The sequence below is a fragment of the Nanorana parkeri genome, unplaced genomic scaffold (genome assembly GCF_000935625.1).
Source record: "Nanorana parkeri isolate BGI_ZX_2015 unplaced genomic scaffold, ASM93562v1 scaffold10, whole genome shotgun sequence".
NCBI classification, from domain to species: domain Eukaryota; kingdom Metazoa; phylum Chordata; class Amphibia; order Anura; family Dicroglossidae; genus Nanorana; species Nanorana parkeri.
Genome location: NW_017306278.1, coordinates 5,447,464 through 5,456,527, shown reverse-complemented (window position 1 = coordinate 5,456,527; position 9,064 = coordinate 5,447,464). Strand labels below are relative to the sequence as shown.

The 9,064-nt window shown below is 42.0% G+C and overlaps 1 protein-coding gene across 1 annotated transcript in view; it reads left to right on the top strand.

Moving 5' to 3' along the window:
* ALX4 (ALX homeobox 4) overlaps positions 1-9,064 on the top strand; it is a 75,383-nt gene that overhangs the window by 44,365 nt on the left and 21,954 nt on the right. The window lies entirely within an intron of this gene.

Below are 9,064 nucleotides of genomic sequence, written 5' to 3'. Positions count from 1 at the left end.
TGTTTCATTGGAGTTTTTTTCCTAATATCTGCCCAGAGTTCAAGTTTAAAGGATAAGTGCACTTTTAGACAAAGTGCACTTATTCTTTTTGCCCCCCTCCCCTGAGCTAAATGTATGATATCGTCCTCCACAGATCTGTAGCAAGATCGAAGGGCAACTGCTTCACTGCCTGCTCACATTGAGCGCTGCAAGCCTCTTCCTGCTTGTCGTGTAGAAGTCTATGGGGCTGTAATGTGCAGGTGCAGCCAGCAGAGGGAGCAATGCAGCGCTAGATGTGAACTATAGCAATCCCGTCAGATCTCGGTAAGCACAGATCTGCGGAAGGGGGAGGGTGGGATCGCTTAGCTCAGGGGTGTGGGGCAAAAAGGATAAATGTATTTTAAGTCTACAGCTGCACAGGAATAATTGCACAAGGCCATGTGCAATTCTAGCATGTCAAATGAAAGGCAGGCCCGCAAAGCGATAATGGGGAGGAAGGCAACTATTTAACATGGCGGGCTGAACATGGATGGAGTAGGGGGAATTGGGCAAAGCACAAGTTTGCTAAAAGTGAACATGTCCTTTAAGAAATCAGCAAATAAATTGCTAATAAGGGCAAGTAGTGTCAAATATTAGGGGGGAGGGGGCATGCTTCACAGATATAGCTGGCTTTTGGAACTTTACGGGAAATGAAACTCGCATATGGTACTCTATACGTTTGTAGTCACAACATAATAGCATTTGGTGACAGTTTATTTACAATGTATTAAAAGAAGAACTCCAGGCAATCTAAAAATTAGCCCTTGCAGTGGGGCTACCCCTGCACTGCAAGGGTTAACTGCTCCTTTTAGTCCAGGGGCTAATGTAGAGAAAAAATACTTGCCCGATCCTCGGCTGCTCTGGATCTATATGTGGATCTATATACAACTTGGATGGAATTAAAGAACTGCAAGGTTCAAGTTTTAGCCTATAGTTGTTCCTTAATTCCATCCAAGTTGTATATAGATCCACACAGGGATCTATATACACACACACACACACACACACACACACACACACACAATCACATACAGACACACAACGGTTGGATTTGATGGACCAGTGTCTTTATTCAACCTTAAATACTATGTAATCTATGTATATATGTATCATTTTATGTATATTGTATATCCTAAAATGTAATATTTTGAGGGTTATCGGTCTCAGGTGGTTTGGCTCTATTGTACGGTTGACTGCCAGCTCCCGACCGCGCCGGCTAGGTGAGGACACGGCAGCACCTCCACCTTATCTTACCTTTTTGCTGGTTTCATTTATTGCCTGTGAGAGGAGCCGGCCCTCGGGGCCCCAGCCGCCTGTCTGTCTCTCAGTAAAATTCAAAGTCTTTGCTATCGGCAGGAAAAGGCCTCAAAGGGCAGAATTATGGCCCAGTTTACAGGTTATCACAGCGAGCCGACTCTGCTCCGGCTCAGCACTGTCACTCTACCCTTTGAGGTTCATGCCGGCCTCTCAAATCCTTATTTACAGCTGCAGGAAAGCTGCACAGAGTGTACCAGGGAACTCCGGGCGCAGAAAAAAAAGACATTCTCCCCTATTTATCTTTTTTTTAATGTTGCCATTTATATAAATTATTTTTGTAGTTAAATAAAGATTGTTTCAATTCTGAATATTTAAAATGGACATGACTGTTCGATTCACCCGGGAGCAAAACCACTTCATCGCGGACCATTAAAACCCTTTATTAACATTCGCACTGATGTTACCGGGTAATGAGCATTGGGAAACAATTTTTTTTAGTCTGAAGCAGATGTAAACGCAATCACCTAAATCCCATAATGATATGTTAAGAGTAGTTTTTTAATCTTTTTAAATCTGCAGTTGAACTCCGGGATCAGCAGATATTGTCCTCATACAAGAGTCATGTGTATTCTTCCTTCTGAGCTTTGTGTATTTCTTCCAGATCTACAGAGTAATCCAGTGCGAGACTTGGACCTTCCTGTAATAAAGGCTGCTCTCTAGAGCTGCAGCTAACGATTATTTTCAAAATCAATTAGTTAGCCGATTATTACGTTCGATTAATCGGTTAATCGGATAAAAAATACAATTTAAAAAATGGCTCCAGTGATGGGACTGCTCGTTTGTATTGAGGTTGTAGTACATCACCGGAGCAAGTGTGTGGTGTGCAATATAGTGAAAATGAAAAGTGTAAAATTATACAGCAATGAATGCAGAATGGCATCGGCTATAGAGGACTACAAAACCCAGCAATAGTACATTATAGCTGGTGGTATTCTGCATTGCACTGTATAATGTACTATTTCTGGGTTTTGTAGTCCTCTATAGCTGGTGGTATTCCGCATTGCGCTGTATAAAATATTATTGCTGGGATTTGTAGTCCTCTATACAGCGCAAAGCAGAATACCACCAGCTATATATGAATGCCCAGCAGTGTATAATGTATTCCTCTATAGCTGATGGCACATTGCTCTGTATAATATACAGTACAGCACAATGTACCTATAGAGGAATACAAATCCCAGCAATACATTATAGAGCACCATGTGGGGGAAAGTGCAGGCTTACCTGAGCAGTCTTTCAGCAACTTGCTTCTGAGATCGGACCTGTCTATCGGTGGCTGTCATCCGACCACACCTGCTCCTCCTTACTACTTCTCCCCGCAGCCCTGTGCCGATCGTGGATGTGGGCGGTGCGGTGAACGTGAGGCGGGGAGGATGTGCGGCTTGTGGATGCGGGCGAGCAGGTCTAGAAGCGGCGAACGTGAGGTTGGGAGGAGGTGCGGCGCGCAGCGTGTGAAGCTGTGAACAGGGGCAACTAATCAAAAGCCGATTAATAGATGATTGAAAAAGTTGACAACTTTTTCAATAATCGATTATAACCGATTATGTCGATTAGTTGTTGCAGCCCTACTGCTCTCTCTCCTTGTGTGGGGTGATTGGTCTTTTCCCCGCCCCCTCCTGTAATAAAGACCGCTCACTGCTGCTCTCTCTCCTTGTGTAGGGTGACTGGTCTTGTCCCTGCCCCCTCCTGAAATAAAGACCAGTCACAGGTTGCCCTCTCTCCTTGTGGAGTCAAGATTGGTCTTGTCTCCACCCCTTCTTATAATAAAGACCGGTCACTGCTGTTCTCTCTCCTTGTGAAGGATGACTGGTCTCGTCTCCGCCCCCCTCCTGTAATAAAGATTTCTCACTGCTGCTCTCTTTCCTTGTGCAGGGGACTGGTCTTCTCTCTGCCCCCTCCTGTAATAAGGACCGGTCACTGCTTTTCTCTCTGCTTATGCAGGGTGACTGGTCTTGTCTCTGCCCCCTCCTGTAATAAAGACCGCTCACTGCTGCCCTCTCTCTTTGTGCAGGGTGACTGGTCTTGCCTCCGCCTCCTCCTGTAAAAAAGACCGGTCACTGTTGCTCTCTTCATGTGCAGGGTGACTGGTCTTGTCTCCGCCCCCTCCTATAGTTTCCTGTAGTTGGTGGAGCATGCTGGGTCCCTCCCACAGCTCTGCTCTCTGCATAGGCTATGTACAGCACAGTGATGAAGTCAATGTTATCCTTACAAGATAATAACTGGGACTGCAATTGCATTTGGTGCACACAAAATTGATTTATCCATATCCATATCCTTTGTGGCTATTGCCAATATATTTAACTAAACAGTTTTTTGTGCCCAGAGTTCAGTTTTAAAATAATTGCAGCCATGAAGGTCCTTATTAGGCCACCTCCTGTTATTGGGTGAAAACTTGGAATCAGAGAGTTTTCATTCCCCAGAAATATCTGCACAAAATCAGATTTCAGGTAAATTTGATGATTTTGTTGAAATGCATTGAGGTCAATGGGGAGGTGAAAGTAAAGGAATGTTGGTGGTTTTAACGGTACAGTTGGCATTAAATGGCTCCTGAAGGTTACTGAAGCTCCTCTATACTATCCTGGGCCTGTTCTTGTGCCAAAACTCGGCCCTCGTTTTTTTATGGGATTTTTCCCTGGGAAAAAATAAAAAATGTAAGGCGACAATACACATATAATGATCAAATACCCAAGAGGAGAAAAAAATATATACTAATACAAAGAATAGCAAAAGGAATAAATGAAACTACTCTAAATACACCCCTCCCCCCTCTCTAAATAAAGAGTAGAGTAGATTTGTTCTTTTCACCTAAGCAGCTCACTTAGCAATGATGAGAGTTTCCTTTTCAGTTTCACTCTACTCATCTCTAGTGACAACACTCCACCCCGTCTCCTATGGTGTCACCTGGTCACATGCACTTCCAATGTACTACAGGCCGCTGACGCTCATTGAGCAGGCATGGTCCACTGCTGTCACCATCAAGACGCCAACCCCGAGCAATAGCCGCAAGGGGATCAGCGGGTCGGAGATACAAAAAGGATACAAAAAAGTTGAAAAGAGTATTTTATAAAAGAAAACAAAAATCATTGTTAACGTTTCATCAAACTAAATGTCGTCAGACTCGAGTTTACATTTACTTTAAAGAGAGTAATTGAAAACCAATTCTATCTGAAGTTCCCTGTAAGAGAAAAGTCATTATACGGACCTCTCCGGCAGCCTGTGTCTGCTACCGTTCACCCATTCCAGCGCTGCAGACTCCGTAAGACTCTGACATTTAACATTTTTTGGGTGTCAAATGCCTATGTCCGGCAAAACAAATGGCAAACGCACTCATCAACTTATAACCAGCTTTAAAGCAAGGTGCACATGGAAGGGCTTTATATAGTACAACAGCAAAAAGTTTTCCAGCACACTCACCAGCCAGCATGCAAAAAAAACTTGTCTAACCGCTAAGGTTAAAAACCGCCTCGCCAAGGCGCCTCTGTGCCTGTGTCCCCCACCATGTACTGTGCCTCCTTCCTCTGATCCCTATGTCACTTTACAGTGCAGAGCAGTTAGGAAGAGGTGAGTGTAACGGCTCTTCTCTTGCAGGGCACTTCAGGTTTAAAGTGATATTAAAGTCAAAATGTTTTTTAAGCTTTTTCAAATGCTTTTGAAATCACTTAAAATGGATGCTGCTCCTTGATGTTTAAAAGTTTTATTTTCCTCCAAAATCACCTGGTCCCCTGAGCACTTGGCCCTGATATCCTGTGATACGGTGGCACCTTTTTCTTGCAGGGTCGTATGGAGCCACCCTTGTGTAACATACAGGCACAGCAAGGCCAGACACTCCCTGCTCTTCCCTTCTTCAGGCTAATTGATGGGCAAGTGCTGTCCCTTGTGACCTTGTACTGGACAGGAAGATCAGGAAAGCAAAGCTGAGAGAGTTGGAGCTGTTTGGAAACATGATGACTGTAGGTGTTTGGGCGAAAATATAAAGAAATCATTTGCTGGGCGATGTGTATTTGTTTGATCTGGATTCATTATTGAAAAAAGAAGTTTGAGAGTTTGAGTTTATCACTACTTTTAAGTGTCTTTATCCAATGGAAGAAAGCTGTAAGGTGACCCCGGGGCACTGCGTACGGATACAGTCTTTAGAATTATTCACAATGTCCACAACAAATGTGTTATTACCTTATAAATATATAGAATTATTTTTTAAATTTTGACAGCGACAGCTTGTTATGGGAGAAGGACGAATTCACTTTTATAAGGCCGGTCCAGCCAAGGCAGATGTTTCCAATATCTCAAATCTCTTGTAGCTATGAGAACTTCTACATCAATATTTGGGAATGTAACTTTTATTTATATAAATAATGATTACTATTTTAAGATGACCGACCATATATGGAACCTATCATTTTTTATTTTATCTTAATAAATGATGACTACTCGTTTGAGTTGACGGTCCATAAATTGAACTGATCACTTATATTGGGATGCATATAAGCGGTTCCGGGACAAGGTCCTCTGGCACTCAATGAGCCAATGCCAAAATGCACCCTCCCAACCCATCACCGCCACCTCGCACGCTCTCCCAAGCAAAAAAACTAAAGTTTTTAGTCCCCAGAGTTCAGTTTTAAAATACTTGCCGGTGATCCTGCCATGAAGGTATTTGTTAGGCCACCTCCTGTCATCGGGTGACAACTTGTATTCAGAGAGAGTTTTCGTTTCTCAGAAATATATGCGGAAAATCAGATTTTGTAAGCCATCCTGTAAGCTTAACGTTTCTTCCTCCATTTTGTTCCATTCAGTCCGCCTCAGACCTTGCCTGTAGCCCCACCATCATAAACTCGGAGAGATAACTCTAAGCAGGTCCCCTCAGCACTTACAGGATTAGCCAAATCTTCTCTGGATCTAAAAGCTCATCCATTTCCCTTTTATTGTGATCTCCGTGGTGGCAATGAATCAAAGCCACCACATGAGCTGACAATCTAATGTGCCGGCTGCTGCAGGGCTCAGCCAGATAAAAATGACTGGAGGGGAGGGGGGGTCACACAAAGTTGAGTTTCAAAATCTCCTTTCTAAATCCTGGAGCCGAGGGAGCGTTTGATTTCGTTGAACTTTGGCCCCATGCACGTAGAGCAAAGAGGGGGGAAGAGAGGAAGGGGGCTTACTGACAAGTCTGAAGCTAAGAATTGCTTGACGTGTGGGTGATGGAAACACACATAGCCCAAAGCCAGGGATTTGTGTGATGAAACACTTGGGATTTATTAAAGGAGGACTCCAAGCAGATAGGAAAAATATTTAACTTAACCGTGGGTTTAACCTCGCAGGAGAGTAAGAAGACTTGGTTGGCCGAAAAGGGGTTCAACAAGAATTCAGCAATTCGCTATTATCAAAATATTGTAGGTAGTATGATTATTTGGAGACAACCTCAGCTATGGTTTCATGGTTTCACTGCATAGTGAAGAGGCCCAGACGTGACTAGGCCAACCCATCCTACATCTTACACCAAGATACAGTTATTCCTGAAGTGTTAAGCATCATCTGACACCATGAAAGTAGGACATAGAGGCATGGACAAAGTCCAAAGTGTTTCCCCCATCCTGGGTAACTATAGGAACAGTTGGCCAAATCTTCTTTATAGGACCTCATGGCCAACCCTGTGAATAATAATGCGATACTCAAGCAGGAACTACTACAAATGTATCTTTTTATACCATAAAAATAAATGTTACAATTACTAAGAACAAGTAAAAGTATATCAAGGAAACATGATTCAGAGCATAAAAGGGTCAGTTCTAAAGGCCAAGACTGGATATATACATATATATTTTCTTTATTCAAAATATAATAGATTCCCCCATCAAAAGCTTACGAGTGTTGATTGAGGAATCCCCCACTGTTTCTGTTGTATTATGACAGTGGCCACCAGTAGCTTTTAGAATATTTTAGATTGTAAGCCCTCACAGGCAGGGCCCTCCTTACCATCTTGTCTTTGATTGTATTGTGATTGTAATGTCTTTCTTATATTGTAAAGCACTGCGCAATATATATAAATCCTGTATAATAATAATAATAATACCCGAACAGCAGACTGGCTGCCAGATCCGTTCGGCCGAGATCTTTCCAACCTGTTACTTTGATCAGCTGATCGAGGGATGTCGGCCAGAAAGGTGCCAACAGTGGTTCATCAGCATCCGGCCAAAACTCAATGCATGTGTACCCAGCTTTAGTTTACCTTTTATACAACGTTTCATGTTACACCCATATTCAGAGTGTAACATGGTCACATCGCCTACCCCCCATCCTCTCAGCCATACTTACCTGAATCATGGGGTTCGTTTCTCCTCAGACTGCTCCTCTTTTTTTATAATGGTGCTGCTATGCATGGCTTCGTCCACACAGACACGACATCCATTCACAGCTCCATTAACAGGATCTCTAAATGGAGAAATTACAATTCCAGTTATTTGTAGTTCTCAACGGAATACAAGTGCAGTGACATGAGCACACTTGTAGTTCATTCATTCGTCCTCCTGTCCGTGTTACTTAATGTCCGTACCTGGGTATAGATAGGAATGAGAGGGAAAATCTGCAGAAACCGGAGTATTGCACCTTCAGTCCACTGATCGCAGTTGAAATGCTTTACTGGTTCCAATGCAAAAAAATATATAAATGCATATTTTTCTTTTATTAATATGTGTCTATATATTATTGTTTATTATTATTATTATTTATTATTATTGTTGTTGTTTTTTTTAACAAGGTAGACTTTCCCTTTAAAACGGGCCCCTCCACCTTAGTAGAGGTAACATTTATACCATTTTGTGTTGTAGATCACCATATATTTATCCAGCTTGCATCTTTGAATTGTGGATATTAAATATATGGTGATCTGCAGTCTGAATGATACCATTAAAAAAATCAACATTTCTATTAGAAACATCATATAAACATATATTTGTCAAAATAATATAACAACAATAAGAAAAGAAAAACAGTTGAAAAAACAGAGATGATTTGGATTAACGTTTAGAAAATACATGATGGACATTAAGGAAGATTGCTATATTGACTGGATTGTATTTAAAGAATATCAATATATTCATAGTTATCATTCTGGATAGAGTAGAAAAGGTTCAAATGTTGAGTGTTAAATGTTGAATGTGGAAAACTCCTGTCGGGTTTTTTTCTTTTCCCCTTTTTGTCCTGTTAAGGAGATTTCTGTTGACTTCCTGTCCTATAGCTACAACAGGAAATAATAGGCAATCTGTCCAAAGTGAAACAGATGTCCCCATTGGAAGAACTACCCTCTATCCCTGTTCTGGTGACAAGTCTATAGGCTCAGTTGGCTTGAGTTTGCACTGGGAGCACTGGCAGATTTAATTTATGTTGCACATTGAGAAAATCCCCTGATGAAGCCATGCAAATGGTGAAACATGTTGGATGTGGGTTGTAGGGATTTTGAATATTAGTTGGAAGGAATTAGCGAGAACACTGGATTAAATATTTGAGCAGGAATGATAAATAATAGAAGTTAGGAAATGGAAGTCTGAAACAAAGAATGTAGGAAGCAGACAATTAACAAACAGAGATCACAAAGTCCCTCCAAATGGAGATTAGTGCATGTGAGATATTATGAAAGGGGATATTTAAACATGTTTTGAATGGGATGGAATAAAAGTTATATGGGGGCATGGGGGAGGAAGGGAGGGAGGGGGAAAGAGAGGGAGAGGGGATCGGGGGT